The 19,383-nt window shown below is 40.2% G+C and overlaps 1 protein-coding gene across 1 annotated transcript in view; it reads left to right on the top strand.

Moving 5' to 3' along the window:
- lsamp (limbic system associated membrane protein) overlaps positions 1–19,383 on the top strand; it is a 214,957-nt gene that overhangs the window by 148,102 nt on the left and 47,472 nt on the right. The window lies entirely within an intron of this gene.

The following is a 19,383-nucleotide window of genomic DNA, read 5'->3' on the forward strand; positions in this document are numbered from 1 at the left end:
CCCCCTAGCAAAACAACTTCTTGTTCAAGTTCAAATGAATCTTAAGTGTACTTGAAAAGCCTTGAGCAGCGGTTTACCATCTCAAAGAATAGAGAGTTATTGCATGGAGAAAGCAGGAAAGTTCAGAGGGAAAGATAATCACCGGGAGTGCGAGGGAGAGGAGCTGCTGCAGGATTTGATCCAGAGCCTGCAGGGTGGAGGTTTCTTTCTCTCTGAAGGCCTTTCAAAGGTTATCTTCTGGGTTTTAAGGTTGTAGCTCCTGAGATGAAAGACAAAGCAATGATATGATATCATCAAACTGCTGTACCTGAGACGGCTGACTTCACGTGAGACGGGTTAACCTTCCAGTCATGCTAACTCTGCAAGTGGGTACAGGGGGAAGTGAAATGTGCTGACCATCATTCGCAGACTGCTTATAACTACACAGCTAGTTTATTAAATAAGTGCTTTTGTCATTTTTTTATTAGCACTTACTTACCACAAAATACTTAAGGACGTGCCAAAAGGTAAACTAGGAATAATTATTTTAGTGACAGAGGAGATCAATTCATAGATAACACCAAACGCCAAGAAACTGACTTAAATGAGCAAGTTCTACAAAAGTTTGTCCGTGCCCATGTCTTCAGCAGGCTCAACAACATGAGAGAGTACTGTATTTTCCTGCCTCAATATTCTGTCATAAACTTACTGTAGATCTTGGATAACTTTGTTCTCTGTGAACGAGTAAGTTAATTGTACAGAGCAGGGAACACATTTACTTCTTACTGCTGCCTCGTGATGCTGTGTAAGAAAACAGTGGTGATGTGATCTTAACGTGTCTTAAGTTGCTTCAGTTTCCACATGCATCCGTACATATGTATAACATTGGCTCATAACTGATGTAAGAACAGTGGAATTATGGGAGCATGCTTGTCTCCAGTAGGGCTATGACCAGTCACATGTTAAAGATGTCAGGATTTTCCACAATGCACATCAGAAAATATCCCAAAAACGCCACTCTTACCGCTGCCTAGAGGACACGCCCACAAAAATCTCAGACAAGAGATGCAGTCACAATTAGGGCACAGGAAAAGAGCAAACAGTTCACATCATATTCCTTAAGGGACATGACATTTTTCAGAGATGCAATCTTCCACTCGGGTATCGTTATAATCGATATCTACTTCTAGCTTTAATTGGTGGAGCACTGCTTGCCTTGCTTGTCGTGACGGCAGCAGTCCTCTAGGGCCGTCCTGGACAGGTCTGCTTATTGTCCCTGGAGTTAAAACTAAACATTATAAAGCAGCATTCAGTTTTTTATGCAGCACAACTCTGAATCAAACACACAGAAAACAGCTCTTGGTTATTTTAAATCAAGGCACAAGCAAATGTATGATGCCACTGCTCAAGTTATTCAATATTTTTTTTGTGATCTGCTTTACTGCAGTCCTTTAAAATCCTGTTTAGATGCGTCTTTAAAGCACTTTTAATTGCCTTGTTTAAAGGCTCTATTCAGATAAATACATCTTAACGCACTTGAGAGCCGTAATTAAGACTCCATTAGCATCACTGCAAAGTTGGCAACAGCTTCTTACATTTCTTAAGTTCTTCATAGCTTGGATAATCACTCATTTGTGAGACATTTGTGTCAGTGCAGTACCAAGAACCAAGGCAGGTCATCTTCCATCAAAGGGCTGATCTATAAATCAAATGTTTGTTTTCTTACTTTGCATTGAATTCATGAGTCTTAATACAGCCACATGTATGCATACATTTTACGTGTCAAGTAATCTGGAGGAAAGTAGTTTTATCTCACCATACAATAATTAGAAGGCTGCAGCTGCAGCCTGCAATGATTTATATTTTTGATCTGACTTTTTTTTTATTCAACAGGTTGTTCAGTGTGTTAAGTTAAAAATATGGTGAAAAACAGAGTTTACGACCTTAAACAGCAGAAAAAAGACAGATTCACATTAGATAAGCTGGTGGCAGAAAAACATTTAACAGTTTTGCTTAAATAGGTGATTCAATAAAATAATCAACTATAAATGTAGCCAAATTATCTTCTCTGAGTCATTTTATGATTAATTAACTCATTATTTCAAATTCATTAAAGTAGTTGAGGGAACCTCATGGGAGTAAAATCAACCATCTCAACATTGTACAATAGTTTAAGCTTTGTTTATTCACTTTGCTGCTTAAAATGATTTGATTGAAATATTTTTACTGCTTAGAACAGTTAACCTCAGCAAAAACAGATTAAACAAGATATAGGTTAGGAATTGTAAAATGTAAAGGTGCTGACAGGAGAATTATGAGCCCTCCTATCTTTCAAAAAATACAAGACAAAGAGAAGAATGGCAGACAAATAATCCTGCAAGAAGCAGCCTCATTAACACCCATATTTTTATCTTCGCACTTTGCCGTGTTACTGCGAATACACACGTCATTTGTCAGTTACCCGAACCCACTTATGCACGACACACAGAGCTGTGCATGTATGTACCTTTCACTATACAGGACTGTTTCATCACTCAGAGGATGTTTTCTTCTCCCTTTGAAACTTAAACTGTGTGTGAAACATGACCCCTAGATAAATGCTGCAGGCTGTCAGTAGAGGAAGTGCTTCACAGTGTAATTTCACTGCACACACAATAGCCTATACTAGAGAACTTGTCATACAGCTACGAACTGAAGTTATCATCCATTAATAGCATTTTTAAAGGTCAATATATGAATTGATGCCCGTCTTCTGGTATCCTAGGCAGCGTATTGCCTCTCCTTCCCAGAATCCATTGTGTCCGATTATTCAGCAGTTGATCATTGGAATGTCCCCACGTCGACTTTCAGAGTTTCCGTCGGCGGCCTCATTTATCACAGCTAATGCGACAGTTATAGCCAAACATTGATTCTGTTGCTTTCTCTCCCTGTTATTTTGCCCTCTGCTGTGCCTCTCAAAGTCCCATTCAATTTTTGTCTGCCATTGTCATGCTCATCTGTTGTGTTCCTCCCGCTACGTGGGTGTAATCTCCTCCTTGATGTTCGGTTCAGCATCCTTCATCTAAATTGCGGTGCAGTGCTGAAGGCGCAGGTTCCTGGCAATTACAGAGAATGTGTTATTATGAGCAAATACGGTGACGCTTTATTCACTGTTCAAGTGGTCAAATATTGGACATAGATGGAGGAAAACTAGTGAATGTTCAACACTGGATAAATAACAATAGCATGAGTGCAATCATATTTAACTTCTGCTTATGTACAGTCTCATACACTTATTTTTCCACTCTGCGTGTTCTGTAGTCGTTCACTAAGGGAGGATCGATGTGTTTTTCTGAGTGGCTGCTCTATACCCTCACACGCAGCAAGCTAGACTAACCCCTGCAAAACCCAATCAACTCTGGGGGATAATAATTCACCCGGGCCTTCATCTTTTAATGGCTACAAAAATGTTCTAAGCATCAAACATTGCCCCTGGTTACGGACCCAAGAGCGGGTTCACATAACCAAAGCTGACAATTTTCTGCTAGCAGGGACAGGGAAGTAATTGGAAAACAAATGATCAGACAAAGTAAATTTGCGCTGGATGAGAAACTGGCGGAGTCGCAAGGCCCAGACGAATGGTTCCAAGCAGCAGGGTCACCACACATGATAAGAATCCCCATATAATGACAGGCTTTCCACCCAGATCCAATTCGAGTTTTATGAAACGTAGAAGTTTTGCCGATGGGAAAACAGGACATCGCCGTGATGATTTGACGTTTGGAATTTGATGTCTGCCAAGTCTATTTAGATGTGGGAATTTAATAATGAGTTTAACTGTGCATGCATTACGATGCCACGTAGCCTTTTTGTACTGTGCTCTCCTTTTTTGTTAATTAGATTGGTTGTGTTTGTTTGAATACTGCTTTAAGTAAGGTCAGGACATTTTTACATCTTATCTGGCTATGTTTTTTTTCTGACTCAGTAAAACTCTCCATTTCACTTGTCCTAAAGCCTTCGGAGAGGTATTACAATCTAATACACTTTATGCTTTTGAAACTAACATCAGCTCATTGATATGTACTGCACTGCACTCTGAGTTTGCTGTAAATTCTAGTTATATATTCCACCTTTTTATTAACCAGGAGAAAGTATACCCGTAGTAGACAGTGAGTCAGACAGCAGTGCCATGGAGGGGGAACAGTCTGTACTTTATTGCTGATATCCTTGTTCTTAAATCCTGTCTGTAGCCCATATAAACTACCTGGCTGCTATTAATGATACACTCCTAAAGGAAGGATGTCTCCAAATGTGAAATAAATATAAAAGACATAATAAACATTAAATGGATTATTCCTTTATATTGTCATATGCATGAGCTTTACTTCTCTCCATCTGAAATTATGTATTTTTCCCCTTACAGTGTTTTTTAAGCATTATTCTATTAGAACAGTTAAAGAACACGTTAGCAATAGTTACGTGTATTTAAGCGACTAAAATTGAACAGAAATCTGTGAGCAAAGGAGTGACATGGGGAAGTAGGAAACAAAACACTTTTAGAATGGCAATAAGAGGAGCACGTACCTCCACCAAGGCCAAACAGTCTCCATATAGGAAACCACATGTTTATTTAAATGTGCACCAAATTTCACACTCATCAGTGTTAACAAGCCAGGTTTTCCTCCCATCAAGATCTGTGAATTATTCCCTGAGAAATAATTACAAATATGGAAAAACACCCTCACTAAGTTGAAGAATGTAAAAGAAAACCGTAGATCTCCCACCTGATTTGGATTTGCACCAAAATTCAATGGCATCCCTGACCAAAACACATCCTTTCCACAAAGTTCCATGCTAATTGCTCCAGTATTTCTTGCGTAATCCTGTTAACTTCCAGACAAACAAAGAAACTGATGAAAACATAAACTCCCTGGTTGAGGTAATAAATGGGTATTCAAACAGAATAAAACATACAATAATCTGCAATTATAAGTCGATCAATGTACAAATAAACTATTAAGTATGGAAGATTGGGTTGAAGTATCCTTCTAATTATTAAACATTACAGTTTGTGCTGCATATTGACTTTCCCCCTTGGGGGATCGATAAGGTTACATCTTTCAGATTAGCAGGCAGTGGGTGTAATACAGATGCATCAACAAAGGATAAGTGCTCACTGGAGACAAATGAGATGCATTCTAATGCCAGATGTGAACTGACATAGTTCGAGCTGTCAACCTGTGAGCAGATCGCAGGAAACGCATGTTAATACCTGGTCTGAATGGACCAAAGACACTGCAATTTAGATCAGGAGCCTATACTGGTCAGTACACCGGACGCCTACATTGGGAATGTCACTCTAGCTATGGCAGAGCCAGTTTGTCAAGTACTCAGTCCACCACTTTGACTACCAGACGGAAATATCATCAACTGCTGCATGTTTGTACAGATATCCATGGTGATAAGAGGATTACTTTTCCTCTTTATATTTATGAGATGGCTCAACCACTGCTGAATATATTCTGTTGACATTTGGCTGATATAATCATGTTTGCCACTGTATGAACCAAATTACTTTGGGTGGTTCCTTGACTTTTTACCTGTGGTGACATCATTTAGTCTTAAAGTTATCCCTTTAAATATCACAGTCCCTTCTGGATGAATAGAGCATTTCTCTAAGACTGTGGTTTATGATATTAAATGAGCTCCAGAAGTAATGACAGCCCCATCAGGCGCCACTGTAGTTTGTTTCTAGTTCATTTCGTAGCATTCTAATGTGTGCTGGCTAAAGCTGCCTGCAGACATGCACTGAACATCTGGATAATCTCCTGACATTCTGTGGAGGGGCTGTATTTTAGAATGCAGTGTTTGAGTGAGAGGCTCTGGACTTTTTCCGGAGTTTCTCCTCCCAGCTCCCTACTCGTAGTAGCTGGATGGATTACATTGTCCTATTGCTAGTGATTATACAATGATTGTGTGTGTGCATGCATGTCTTTCTGTAAGTGTACCAACATGTGCACATGAGGTATACGTGTGCTGATTGTTGTCTCTTTATCTACTTATTTTTCACTCCAGTGATTTAGTGCTCGATCAGCTGATTCATATCAGCATTGATCTGATACTCAAACTTTTGAATTAAGGCAAAACTTTAAAATGCATTGATTTTTTATTGAAATTATGTAGGTAACCTTATAGCCTGTCATTTTTACTGAACAGCAGCGCCACACGTGGTGATAAATTGGTTTGAGAGCCAAGCTTAAATACACCAAACTCTGTTTAGAATTACTGATATTTTCAGTTTCCTCCCTAAATGTTGGAGATAAACTTTGGATTTTAACTACTTCAAAGTCTACACTTCATCTTTATCACTACTCACTACTCTTGAACTTGTTGGGGATCGATTCTGACAATTTAAGCTGTGACTATCAATCAGTTCCAAACTTCTCACAGGAGCTACTAGCTCACCAAAGTTATATTGATCAACAACAGGCATTGGTGATGAGTAGGATGAATCAAGCATTGAACTAACTCTGAAATTGCTGTATTAAGGTAGAAAACTAATTTGATCGTACATTTTGCCAAAAACTTGGTGTAAATAACCTTGTATAGAGTCAAATATGGATGTTCATGCTCCGGACACTTAGATGACATCACAGGAGAAGTATTGAGGCATGTCATGGTTTTTCTAATTCTGTCTGAAGAAGGACTCACCATTGACTTCAATTATATTGGATTCTGCTCTACCAAAGAAACCCCTGAGACCGCAGAAGTGTTTTGTGGACTCAAACACTTCACCCACCACTCCATCTGCATAGTGGTGGGTAGATAATGAGGGGATTCTCAGTTTTAGATGAAATATCGCTTTAAACCATCTCGTCACATTGTTTGCGTTTGAATGGAAGTGATATAAAGTCAAAAGCCACGTTCACTGGAGTGTATATTCTGGATAATTTTGAAAACAACATCATAAGTCTTATGTTTCTTGGGCTCATGAGCAGAACCAATGTGGCTTTACAAACCGAAATTAGCTCTTAAATCTACAAGTTATTACCAAAACCCTTGTTGCAAGCAGCTTCCCCTCCAAGACAGATGGCATTATCCATTCATAAATGTCACAGAAACAGAGTGACTATAAAGTAGTAGCCAAAGTAAATAATCCCGTAAGCAGCTGTTCCCATGGTTGCTCTGACCCCATTTCAATATGTTGTAGGCATTCAGAAGTGACTCGTCTTAATGAAGTGCAGGAACCTGCTGCGTAGCATGAAAAATTGACAGAATTTAATGCAACAGTTGGAAGTTTTTACATTTTTGGTCGCCCCACAAAACCAGACTAATACAAACACAGTCTAGTTATGTCTACACCTGTTTCAACCTTTTATTTTGTATCTGGAAAGTGGCCTTTTCCTTGTTTTTAACAGTATGCGCTCTAATCTCAACACTCTCTCTAACCCGGCCACAGGACAAAGCCTTTATCCCTGTGTGGCATGACTGAATTTCAAATGAAAAGATAGGAACCGGCAAATGCCTCCTCTTCCACACTTATCCATCCCTTCGTTTCTTCCGTCCTGGTATCACAGTGTCGTGGTATTTAAGCAGCTAATCCGCAGAAGTCTCTAAAGGCGGCCACGTGACTCTAAAGATCACGCTAGCAGGAGGGGGCAGGTGTGCGTGGCCGTACATATGTGTGTCTGTGTATTTGCATGTAATCTTCTCCCCTACAGTTCATACAACGATGATGGCTGACCTTTCAACGATTACCATGGGACAATCAGAACCTTTCAGCTGTGCCCGAGTAGCCTTCCATCCTCTATCTCCCCCACCCCTCCTCATCTCAAATCCTCCTTCCTCTTTTCTCTCCGCCCCCCTCCCCTGCACAGTCATTACACATGAATTTTGTGGACCACCCCTTGTTTATTCTATTGCTGGGGTGTTCAAATGTCTTGCTCTTACAATACACATGGGCTTACATTGTTAAGAAAGAAGGTCAAAAGACCTGGAATAGGCAGACAAATTATAAGAGATGTGCAGGGTAAGTGTGGATTAGGTATGGCTATCAATACATTTTTAGATATCAGCAGTGTGTCTGGCTCTACTGCTGCAGCCCAGCCGACAGCACGATCACACCCACATTCACACTGCTGCTTCTATTGCCGCCAGCCACAGAGTTCAGACTGCAATCTGTGTGCTGGATGATCCCTCCTCGTCTGTCTGACACCTGAATGTTAACAGGGATCAATTAAGCTTGACAGCGCAGATGAAGAAAAAAGTAAAAAAAACAAAAAATCTTCCTCCCTGTGCTCCGTACAGCTGTTGTTAGCAGCTTCTCACTGAAGGTAAAGCCATCGCTTGTCAGGGACTTTCCAGCAGCCAAATAGTGCATGGAGCACAGCACTTTAAAACTTAAACACAGTATAGTTTCTGTCCAATGGCAGAGTGTTTATTGCATACTATACACCAAGATTGATGTCACCTAAACTGCAATTTGCTACACAATGCAGAGGCGTGCTTCAATTAAGGTTGTTTATCAATGTTTCTCATGTAGGTGTTTTCAGAACATGGTCAAAGATCAGATGAAGAAAATAAAGATGAATATGCCTCAACCTGAGCTAGTGGGTTTGTTCATTTTGCAAACTACTGAGGCACCAGCAGGCAACCGTTTTGTAAACAGAATCTAACCATTGTGTTAATATGGTAATGTTCTCAGTAAATGGATAGTTGTGTTTAGGGAAATACATTTGGGGGAAGTTGCAACTCAAGGGATGGGTCACACACATTTAGGAACACATAGTAAAATATATTTGTAATGGTAAATTCCAAACAGACTTAAGTTGAGATTGGTGTTTTTTTCACTATTTTATTAGTTTAACATAAAGTAATTATAATGAATTATATTTAGATAAGAAAAATCATTAAAATAATGAAAAAATAAAATTAACCCCACAAACCCCCTTAAGTCATAACCACCTTCATAGCTACGGCCACGTTACGTCTCTCAGAAACACATTGGGGGTAGTTAAAGGTTTAGATTTGTTTCCATACAGGAGTTGAAAAAAAATCCTCTGCGAAACAACATGTAAATCCACTAGATGCAGATTGTTTTTGGATCTGTATGAAAACATTCATCAATAGCAACCCCCTAAATATATTAACACATAATTCCATGAGAAATATGGAAAAAATCTTTATAATTCCTGGATCTGCCTCCTGATTCTAATCGACTCTTTAATTTTATGGGATCTTTTTTTGACTCATATGACATCATTTCAAGAGCTTCTGTGTCAGTCATTGCAGGAGTTCTTGCAAACATCGTTGAAAACATTGACTTTTTGCTGGAGGTTATAGACAAAATATTTTTTGAAAATGTTTTTTGCTCCTTATATGTAAAATTAAGTACTTTGTCTCCATCAGCTTGGTGAAATGTGTGTCGCTGGCCAGGCAGTGTACTATACAGTGTATGAAAGAACTGTGAGAAAAGTAAGACTGAATCAAAACAGTTACATTCCTTAAAGCCAGAAGAATGAGGCTGAAGACTTTAACACTCTCTGTTTAAGTTGTGGGATATTTCTCTGCAGGTTTGTCCCCAAGAGCAACTCCTCTCACATTATGCACTGTAATTTGATCCATAGTTAAAAAATAAAGACATTGATCGGAGCAGCTTTTAATGCTATCTTGCACACTTGATTGAGCATCTCTGAAAGCACTGATGGTGTTTTGGTTGTAGCCTGGAAACATTATCAAGAGGAAATCAAAGTTTGGAGCACTAGAAAACCATGCGCACCATGCACCGACATACCTGCCTTGAGCATTATGGTACATAGGCAACAAGACACACATTCATATACAACAGTCCTCCAGGCACAAGATTGCATGAAGATATCACATTGCCCATTATTTCATATAGCGTCCTTGTTGGATGAAGTAGAGGAATAAGAGACAGAGAAAAAGAGAGTGGGAGAAAGCAGCCACACACATTTCCCACTGCCTTTGAACCTTCATAATGAAACTGACTCCTTGAAGTTTTAATGAAAGCAACAATTTACCATTCCCTTTTTCTCCCTGGGCTACTGAGCTTATGTTGCTTAGACTGAATCTCTAAAAAAAAAAAAAAAAACTGCAGCCTCCTTTAATCTTCTTTATGCTGGCTGCAAGAGGTGCTCTCATGCATTTAAATGGGGCCATCCCATGGGCACCCATGACAGCAGGGGTATTTTCAGGGGATGCAGGTGAGCCAACACAGCCATATTTCACTGACTAACCAGGCGAGCCAGTGGCCATCAGTTCCGACCAGCATCTCCCCCGGTCCTATCTCTGATATAGAGGAGTACTATTTCTTTCTCCATCACCTCCACTCCCCACACGCATAGCCATTACTTGTATAGAACCTGCCAGTATCCTTTCCCTCCATCTTTTTCCATCCTCTAAGTGACCTGGGCCTGTCAGATAGATGGACAGCCCTTTGGCACTCAAGCTTGTGAATGGTTCTTGAAGTGAGATTGAGTGACACGGTTAAACCTGACCTCACCTGCTTTGAATGTCACCCTTTGCAACTGTGCGCTTATTAATATTTTTATCCTGCTGTGGCTTAATAGAATACTGTCGTCCTCTCTTCCATGAGTGCTCAGCGTTTCCTGATGTGTGTGTGTGTGGGGGGGGGGGGGGGGGAACTGTCAATCAGCCCCCTTAGTGTTCAGGTCATTCCCACTGCTAGGCCTTGATCCCACTTTATCACCACACGCTGGATAAGAGCACAGAGGCAAACATGAGGGTTGCTACTCAGACACATGTTAACGGAGGTGAAAAGAGCACGCTAAATATTAGCAGAAACTGATCATTTTGAACTGGTGAGAACTAGGTTGCGAAATTCCGGGAATATTTAAAGTTGGAAACTTTCCATGGGAATTAACGGGAATATACTGGAAATTGTGTTGGTAATTTATACTAACTGTATTTACCTTGTCATATACAGACATAAATATAAACATTTTGTTTTGTCATAGGCTGATTTGAGCCCTTAGGAATCTTTGGGCACTTTACTATATGCTTGTGCATCTTTGTATCATTCTTAACATTGGTCTTTGCATCGTATTTGCAAATGTACACAGCTTTTCCTTCTACATTGGCTGGGGTGAAATGTCTCCACACATGAGATAGTGCAGGTGGAATTGTTCTGTAGAATAAGATGAGAAAAAAGCTTGTAAAAAAACACTAAAGCAATGCTAGAGATATAAATACTTGGCCAAACCATTGGAATCGTCTGTAAAAATATTTTACAATTGATGGATAAATTAATAGAAATAGGCTAGATGGACAGATGAACAATCCTCAATCGGCATGTTAACATATTTTCCCAGTAATATCATTGAAACTTACCTGATTAGTCTTGCACACTACAGCAGGCCTCAATAGCCCTGCTGTAGTGTGCAGGATGCTGGGAATTATCTGTGCATGTGATCTTTAATATAGAGTTTTGAATGAAGTTTTTATTGCTCAGCGTTTAATTTGCATATATATATTTTTTTCAAAATTCCCAAAATTCCGGAGCTGAATATTCCCATGGAAAGTTTCCGGAAAGTTTCCGAAAAAATTATCGGAAAAGTTCCGCCCCTTTGCAACCCTAGTTAGAACAGCATATGGCTGTTGTGGTCTGATAATGATTCCACATATTACATCAATTCAGTTCTTTGAAGTGCAGAAAGCAGCATGAGTAACAATTGGCTTTGTTTTGTGCGCACATAGCATTTGTCCGTGGCACAAGCCTGAACTTCAGACACACGCTGAGAGATATCTGATTTCAGGGGCTTCTTGATGGCTCAGTTGTAGCAGGCTCAGCGCTCCGAAAACCCATGTGGATTCAAACTACTTCCCTTTTCTAATTCTCTCGACTGTCAGCAGTTTGAAAAAAGAAGTGCAGGCCTTCTTGGAATAGGAGCAGGAGCCATGCTTTTAGCCATGCCAGCACCCTGGCTCGAGGGATGGCCATGTTGGCTTGTTGGTCTGTTGGTCACAATTCTTTTTTGATCTGGAATCAACTATTTCAACAGCTAGCAGATGGAGTGCCTTCAAATTTTGTAAGGAAGTTCTATTTTCCAAATTCTACTGACTTTGGTGATGACATTTGATGTCTGCATGGAGGGAGACTGGAAACAGACCCATACAGGCATATGGGGGCCTTTATGATTTGAGATTGTAAGTGATATGTCCCATGCTTTACTGGATGGATCAGTGTGACCCCCCCCCCCCCCCCGTGCCAGGAAAAGCAAGTAACATTTCATGTAGTTCCATTACTAAAATGTGATTTGTGTATGCATTTTGTTGATTACCAAAAAAGGCATAAATAATGACATTCCTCTCAGCCTCTGCTTCACTTCTGTCTAATGCTAACAAGCAAAAAACATGCTAAACTATCATTTAGAATATGCTCAAGTTTACCCATTAAAACTGTTAGCATTGTTTATTAGAATGTTAGCATGAACTGCTTTCAGACATGCACTGGACTCCGCAGCTCCTCTATATTTTCCCTGGAGGAGGTAAATGTGTGAAAGCAATTCTCAGCATTTTATCCCTAGGTCATGTCTGAATATGGCTGTTAGTTCAAAGCACCAGTACCTAAGTACTCATTATCAGAGGGCTGCATGCATGGACTGATAGTCTGAACTGAGACAGCAAGACAAGTTTATTTAATAAGATAACTTCCAAAAAAAAATTGACTTAGGGAATAAAATAACGAAATCATAATCAAAACTAAAATGGGCTACACAATAAATGTGTGCTATAAAAAACGTAAAAAAAAGGAATGAAACAGGCAGGAGAGAGGGAACCAATAGATTGATGAATTAGGGAAGCTGTAATGAGGACCTGTCTTGTCTGTTTTCAGTTTTAGCAAATGTTTGGCCATTTAGTCTTTGATGAAAGTCATATGATCATGTAGATCTAAAGAGACGTGCAGGATACGATTTTCAAGCCATTCTAAACTTAATTTTTCAAAAAACAAATTGGCTGACATCTGCCATTTGCTTTTCATGCATTACATACTTATGCACATCCTCGCTCTCTCCTAGTGAAATTACTTGGCTGCTACTTCTGCCAGTGTCCACTGCCCTGCCAGATGTCTGGCATGCTATTTGGTTATACCATATTGAAGCCAGCGCTTATGCACTGCTTAACATAATAAGTCTTGTGTGTGGGAGGGAAGTGCTAAACACTTGTCTTGATGAGCATATGTCTTTTTGAATGTCTCTTTGATGGATCGCTGCTTTAAAACAAATGTTTGGGGTGTATTTGATTTAACAGTTTGTGCGAAGTGATGTGAATTCTTGTTAGAAATTGAGTGTATTAAATGAGCAATAGTATAAACACCAGACTAGTAACTTTCCATGAAGTGACTACAGCGGTCTTGCTTTGTTTAAACCTTTTCCACACCTTCTCTTTAGAGGCACAGGCCTGCACTGTAATAAGAATGGAGGCCCTGGGAGAAACTAAAAATACGTCCCACTAATGAGAAAAAATTGCTTATCACTTGTTAGAGGTAAAATATTTATGACTCTTCATTACAATATGTCGCTCTCTGCATAGGCATTTCATAGCCACAGTTGCTGAGTATGGTCAAGTGTGTCCCTCTTTCCGGCACTTTGATGCACAGCCATGGATTTTATGGGAAATATTTTTCCTGGAGGGGTGGTATTTGAGAGCGATGGTCATCTGCTGCAATGCCCAGTGTGGTAAATAACATCTAGGCTTGTTATCTGTCCTCGGAGCAAGGAAACAGTCTCCCAACACCAGCCACTCGCTCATTAGATTGCAGCTCAAGGCAAAGCACAGAAACGGAAACTAGGGAAGGAAGAATGAGAAGAAAGGAGACAAAGAAGTGGTGTCAGCAATGAGGTAATAGTCAAGGAGACAGAATGGCAGGAGACAAAGACAATACAGGAAGTGCAAGGCAGGATGGGACGGAGTAAGAGGCTAAGAGATACAGAGGTCATCCATATACAAAGCGCAAAGAGGAAGTTGAAAGGTAACGAGAACTATGCTGCATTCCATTGACCTCGGAGGCGATAAGTCAGAGCTGGGACTGTCACTCACAGACTGTGATCCAGCTCAAGTCAGACATTTAGTTTATTTCACAGGATGGGGGAGGTTTAGTCTGGTTGAAATTGGATGTTCTCTTGTGGTTATGCAGCAGAGCTACTTCAGTAGTATTCCTTGTCCTTAGTGAGTACTCCTCTAACAGTTATGCAATCTACTCTCATTATTGGCACTGGCAGCACATCACGGCGACCCTCATTCACCTCCAGTTGCTCCCGATCAAGGCTTGCATCAAATTCAAACTGACCTCCTCCACCCCTACACTCTGCTCAGAAGGCTGCAGTCCTCAAACACACATTTGCTCTTCATACCCAACACCAACTGTGAACCTTTGGAGAGGGAGTCTTGGCCCCCAACCTCTAAAACTCTCTCCCATGACGCAATCCACTACATCTCTGGACAGCTTTAAAAAACTCCTCAAACAAACCCTGTTCACTAAGGCGTTAATGTTTGTGGCTGTATATATAAGTTAGAGTGATTTATTAAAATGCTGTTTGTTTTTCATACATTGCATGTTGTCTATTTCAGAGAACTGCATCCACAATCTTTTTACTATACTGTTTAGATAAATTGCCCAGAGGAAGTACTTCTGTGAGGTGATGTGATGTGATGATTTGGTGATAGAAAAGTCTACAGACTGAAGTCACACTGAGACTGAGCCGCTAATCAACATCTTACTACAGCTTTGACTACTCTTGTATGGAGCAGCCATCTTGGATTTAAGAGTGGGGTTGGTGAGGCTGTTGCAACTTTACGAGTCAAACATTTTGACCTCAGGGGCCTTTCCTTTAGAAACCTGCTGGCAGTAAAAAAGGAATGCCCCTCACCATCCACAGAGAGTAGAGGACTGAAAGTGGGATGGCGAAGACAACCTTTCTAACAGCCAGCAGAACAGCATCAGCAGAGCAGTCAGATGCTCTCTGTGTGTGTGTGGGGGGGGGGGGGGTCTCCAGCTGAGTGTGTCAGGTGTGTTTTACAGCTGCTCACAGTGAGAATTAACAAGCCGGTTGAGAGTCGACAGATCTACCAATTACACCAAACTGATGGAGGCACTTTGCTCTCACGTTTTCGAGTTAATGACACACTCAAGTTGTGTAAACTCTATCTTACCACTGGTTTCCCCAATCTTTGTTTTCCAACACTGGGTCCTGAACCTGTACCCTGTAAATTTGAATAAAACGCAAATTTTGTAAACATCTAAACAGCATGTTTTTTCTCAAGTCTAATTCATTTGTTGTTTTGTGAGGGCCTATTACACAGCTGTCCAGCCTTTCATAGCCAATAACCTGAGGATCAGCCATCAAGCACGTCCCGCGTGAATAGGGGTCAGTTTGCAAGATATATTATTATTTTACATCCTGAGCTTTGCAGGAGCAGGTTTGTAAAATTGAGCCAATGTAGAACTCTGATCCACTATTTAAGTGCAAGTTTGAAAAAATATCCAATGGTGGCCTGTTTAAATTGCAAAACCAGTAAGGATATTCAAGGATTACATCAGCAAATCATTACTTTTGAAACGCTAGAAACAGAGTATGTAGTATTTTAATATTAAAGTGATTATTTAAATCTCAATTTAAGCACAAAATGCTCATGCTCTAACTTGAGCTTTAATTGCTTAAGTTAAATAATGTTCATCTATAACCAATTAATACAAAATCAGTTATTTCTTGTGAGCATTTTTCTGTTGAGACGTTTTTTGTGAAAACCGGAAAAACTGACTCTCTGTAATTCTTTATGAGAGCTTACCTGATGCAATCAATTCTAATTTATCTTTTTTCCATTTGGTGTGCACCCTTTTACTTTACCTTGTGGGTATTTGCCACCAAGCCCTTTGCAGACAGCGCTCGGCCTCACGGAGGAAGGAGAAGAACTTCCCTGTGATAGCTTTTGTTAGGCCTGTGTGGTGTTGTGAACGTACTGTAGTAAAGTGCTCACTCACTCACTAAACCGTGCTCACTGTGTTGTGTGGATCAGGAGGGAGGAGTGCTTTAAGCTGGTTATTGACGTAGCACATCACAGGCAGCCACAGGTAGATCCATAAAATGGACTAGTGGGTTCTTATCCGTTTATTTTGATGTGGAAATGAGTTAGCTAACAAGTGGTAAAGGTAGATTCAATAAAACTTAATTATATTGATATGACAAAAAACTAAATAATTTCAGTGACACAAAATAAACTAAATTTGGGGCAAATTACAAGAAAAACAGATGAGATGTTTGAGTTTAGCAAGTTGTGTTGATTTTACCAGCTGCTTAGTTTTAGAAGAAAGTCTTTATACAAAATGTTATATAGCCCCAACACTCTCAATAATCTATTTAAACACTTGTCTTTGGGGAAAACATGTTTTATTCTTGGTTATACACCGGCAAACAGTAGTTTGAACTTGGGAGGTGCGTTACTGAACATGATCTTGGGGAGTGCTGTGTCAATTGTAAAAAAACAAAATGACATGATGAGGTTTTTTGATGTTCTGCTATAAGTCATAAAACCCAATACTCCATTACAATATTTCTTTGTCAGATTGTGAATAGAACCCATTACACCCATCAGACTATTTGTGTAACAGTGCTAGGCTCCAATAGACAGGTTTTGTGTCAAAGCCATTGTTATGACCCCAAATCTACCATTTCACTTTCACTTGAATATGTTTTTAATCTGCTGCTCCCTATTTTATGCATCTTACAAGGTATCTGCATGTTCCCATGTGTATTTACACTTTTATTCCCAAATAAACAGATTGTTGTTGTCCTCTGTCAGCTTTCTCTTGCTCATTGATCCCATTGACCCTTTGTCATTAGCTTGACACTGCTGAGAGTCTGCCAGTGAGGCTGCAGGCTGAAATAAATGGTGAACCTCTTGGACCCATGTTCAGGTTAAAAGTAAATGGCTGCTCACCAAGGAGTCAGGAGGCCTCTACTCTGGGGAGGGATCTGAATTGATAATGTTCACATGTGAACATAACTCACTTATGTATCATTGAACCCACACAGATATACAAAGTCACTCTCCTTATTATAGGGTGCTTTTTAATCTGGTGAATTGTAGCGAACGGGGGGGCGGATCAGGTACTATTGATTTGTCGGCGCTGATTGCTGGTTCGACTTCCACCTCACATCGTTTAGGGCCTCTGAGGATCAGTATTATGCTGAAGGACCATCTTAATGCCCACAAGTCAAGCTGTCATTTGATCCCTTTTAATACTAGAGTGAATAATGAAAAAGTACGTTGCTGCTCTGAACTTTTTGTTTCACTTTGAATATGCATAATTAATAAGATACTGTCTAGGTTTACTCGTCTGTAGCACAGAGAAAAATCAGAAACAGTGTTTTTATGGATTAAGATCAGCTCTTGAATATTCACTTGTTAAGTTAAACCACCACAGCTCATATAGATTTAAAACTTGTTGATTTTGAAAAATAATTAATCAATGTGAAGCCCTAAAGTGATGTTTTTATTGCTATCATGAGGATTCATTATTACTGTGTATAAACCTATAAATTCAAGAATAAATACATATACTCAGGTCCAAGAGATTTTAAACCCCACTGTATATATTATTACTATGCAGTTTTTCTAACTGAAACAGCAACAAAAGAAACAGGAGAAGCAAAGGACTGATTTATACAGCACCTTTGACTCTCCATCAGAAGTTAAGTTCCTTCTGAACCAGCTGAGACTTGAAATAGCTCTGGAGAAAGAAAAAGGAGGTGACAGTGGTTTCACACTGGGAGGAAAATGGGAAGTCGTGGGGCATAAAAGGCATCTAAACTGAGCTGTGTACTTATATTGGGTTTTGTTGGGGGACTTCTGGTCTCCAATAAGCCTTGTCTGGACAAAGTGACATAATGAGGGATTGTATTTGGAAGTGGAGGAGCAAAGGGCATGAAGTTGTATTAAATAGTTGAAGAGATGGTACCTGGAGAAGAAGAGGCAGCCATTGCAACTGATATTCTATAACCTTGGATTTAGCTTGTCTAGCCATCTTTGTTTCTCTCATTATCATGAGCTGTATGATATCATATGCCTCTAAATCATCTCATGGCCTGAATGCAAACCCTCCTTAGCCTTTTGGCAAGCCCTCCGCTCTTTGTGAAAACCAGGCTTAAAGTACAAAGCTATTGCTCTTGAGGAGGCAGAGGATTTACAGAGATACCTCCGTTAGGATAAGAATTACAGCTTCTATGGAATTTATAAACATAGACATTTTTCATAAGGGCAAGAGCTGCCATTAGTTAGTTTTATGGGGGAGAAAACACTATCTGTAGCATTTTCTCATCGTTGACCCTCCCTGGCTGCCTGTGCCAGCTTGTTAGCAAAAAGCTGCAACATTTCTGCTTTACACCTCTTGTTTTCCCTCTGTCCATGCAGACACCAATTAGATTTGTACGTGATTCACAAGATGCTACCCTTGCGGGGCCCTTTTTGAGACAAACACCTCTCAACACAAACTGAAAACCCATCTCGTTAATTAATCACCTTGGTGCGTCCAAGTAATGGAAATGTATTTGGTCTCAAATAGAGAAATTTCTCCTTCATAAAAAAAACAGAGAATACCTCTTCTTTCCCTTCCATCAGTGCCTCCAGCAGACCATTGTCTCATATCCGGTATTTCTTTTGAAAGTTTTGCCAGCATATTGTCTTTTTGGGGACAGCGGGGAAAGTTGTTGGTGTCTTATACTCTGTCATCACTTCTCTTTCATCTGCCTTCTCTTCTCCTCTTCTGCGTTCACAACCGCTAAGAGTGTGTGAGCCGGGATGGGAGGGGAAGGGGCACTTGAGCTTCTTCTCCTGCAGCAGCAGAGCCAGCCCACTAATCAGACTTTTGCATTCTCTTTCCTTTTGATTCTGCAGTGCCAGGGAAAGAGGAATTGGTGTGTCTGTGTGTGTGTCCGTGCGTGCGTGGGTGTGTGTACGTACTTGTACAGATGTCTTTGTGAGGACTTTTTTTTTTTAAACCTGGTGTTAGGGTTAGTTTAATGTTTGGGGTGAGTGTTAGGCATTTAGGCCCATCCCATTTCCTCCCTTAGACTTAAGGCCAGTGCATGGTTCTGCAACTGCGGCTGCTGCTTTTCACACAGTTGTATCGACGGACTCGTTTCAATTTATGGTTCTCCAAGGGTTGCGCATGTTGCAAAATAATTAATGACGGGTGGATTATACAGGTGGTCATACTCTTGGATCTCTTCTGCCAAACGCTCTTCTATTTGGTCCATATTTGTTCTTCTAAATCTATTTTCTGCCGGTATTATGGGGCATGAAACCAGAAATGTGACTCTGGAAAGACCTCCCCTTCGTTTTGCAGGGCCCTGTATAGGGGTAGGCTGTCCAAATACTTGCTGGGAC

This window comes from Platichthys flesus, chromosome 4 (assembly GCF_949316205.1).
Source record: "Platichthys flesus chromosome 4, fPlaFle2.1, whole genome shotgun sequence".
In the NCBI taxonomy this organism is placed as follows: Eukaryota; Metazoa; Chordata; class Actinopteri; order Pleuronectiformes; family Pleuronectidae; genus Platichthys; species Platichthys flesus.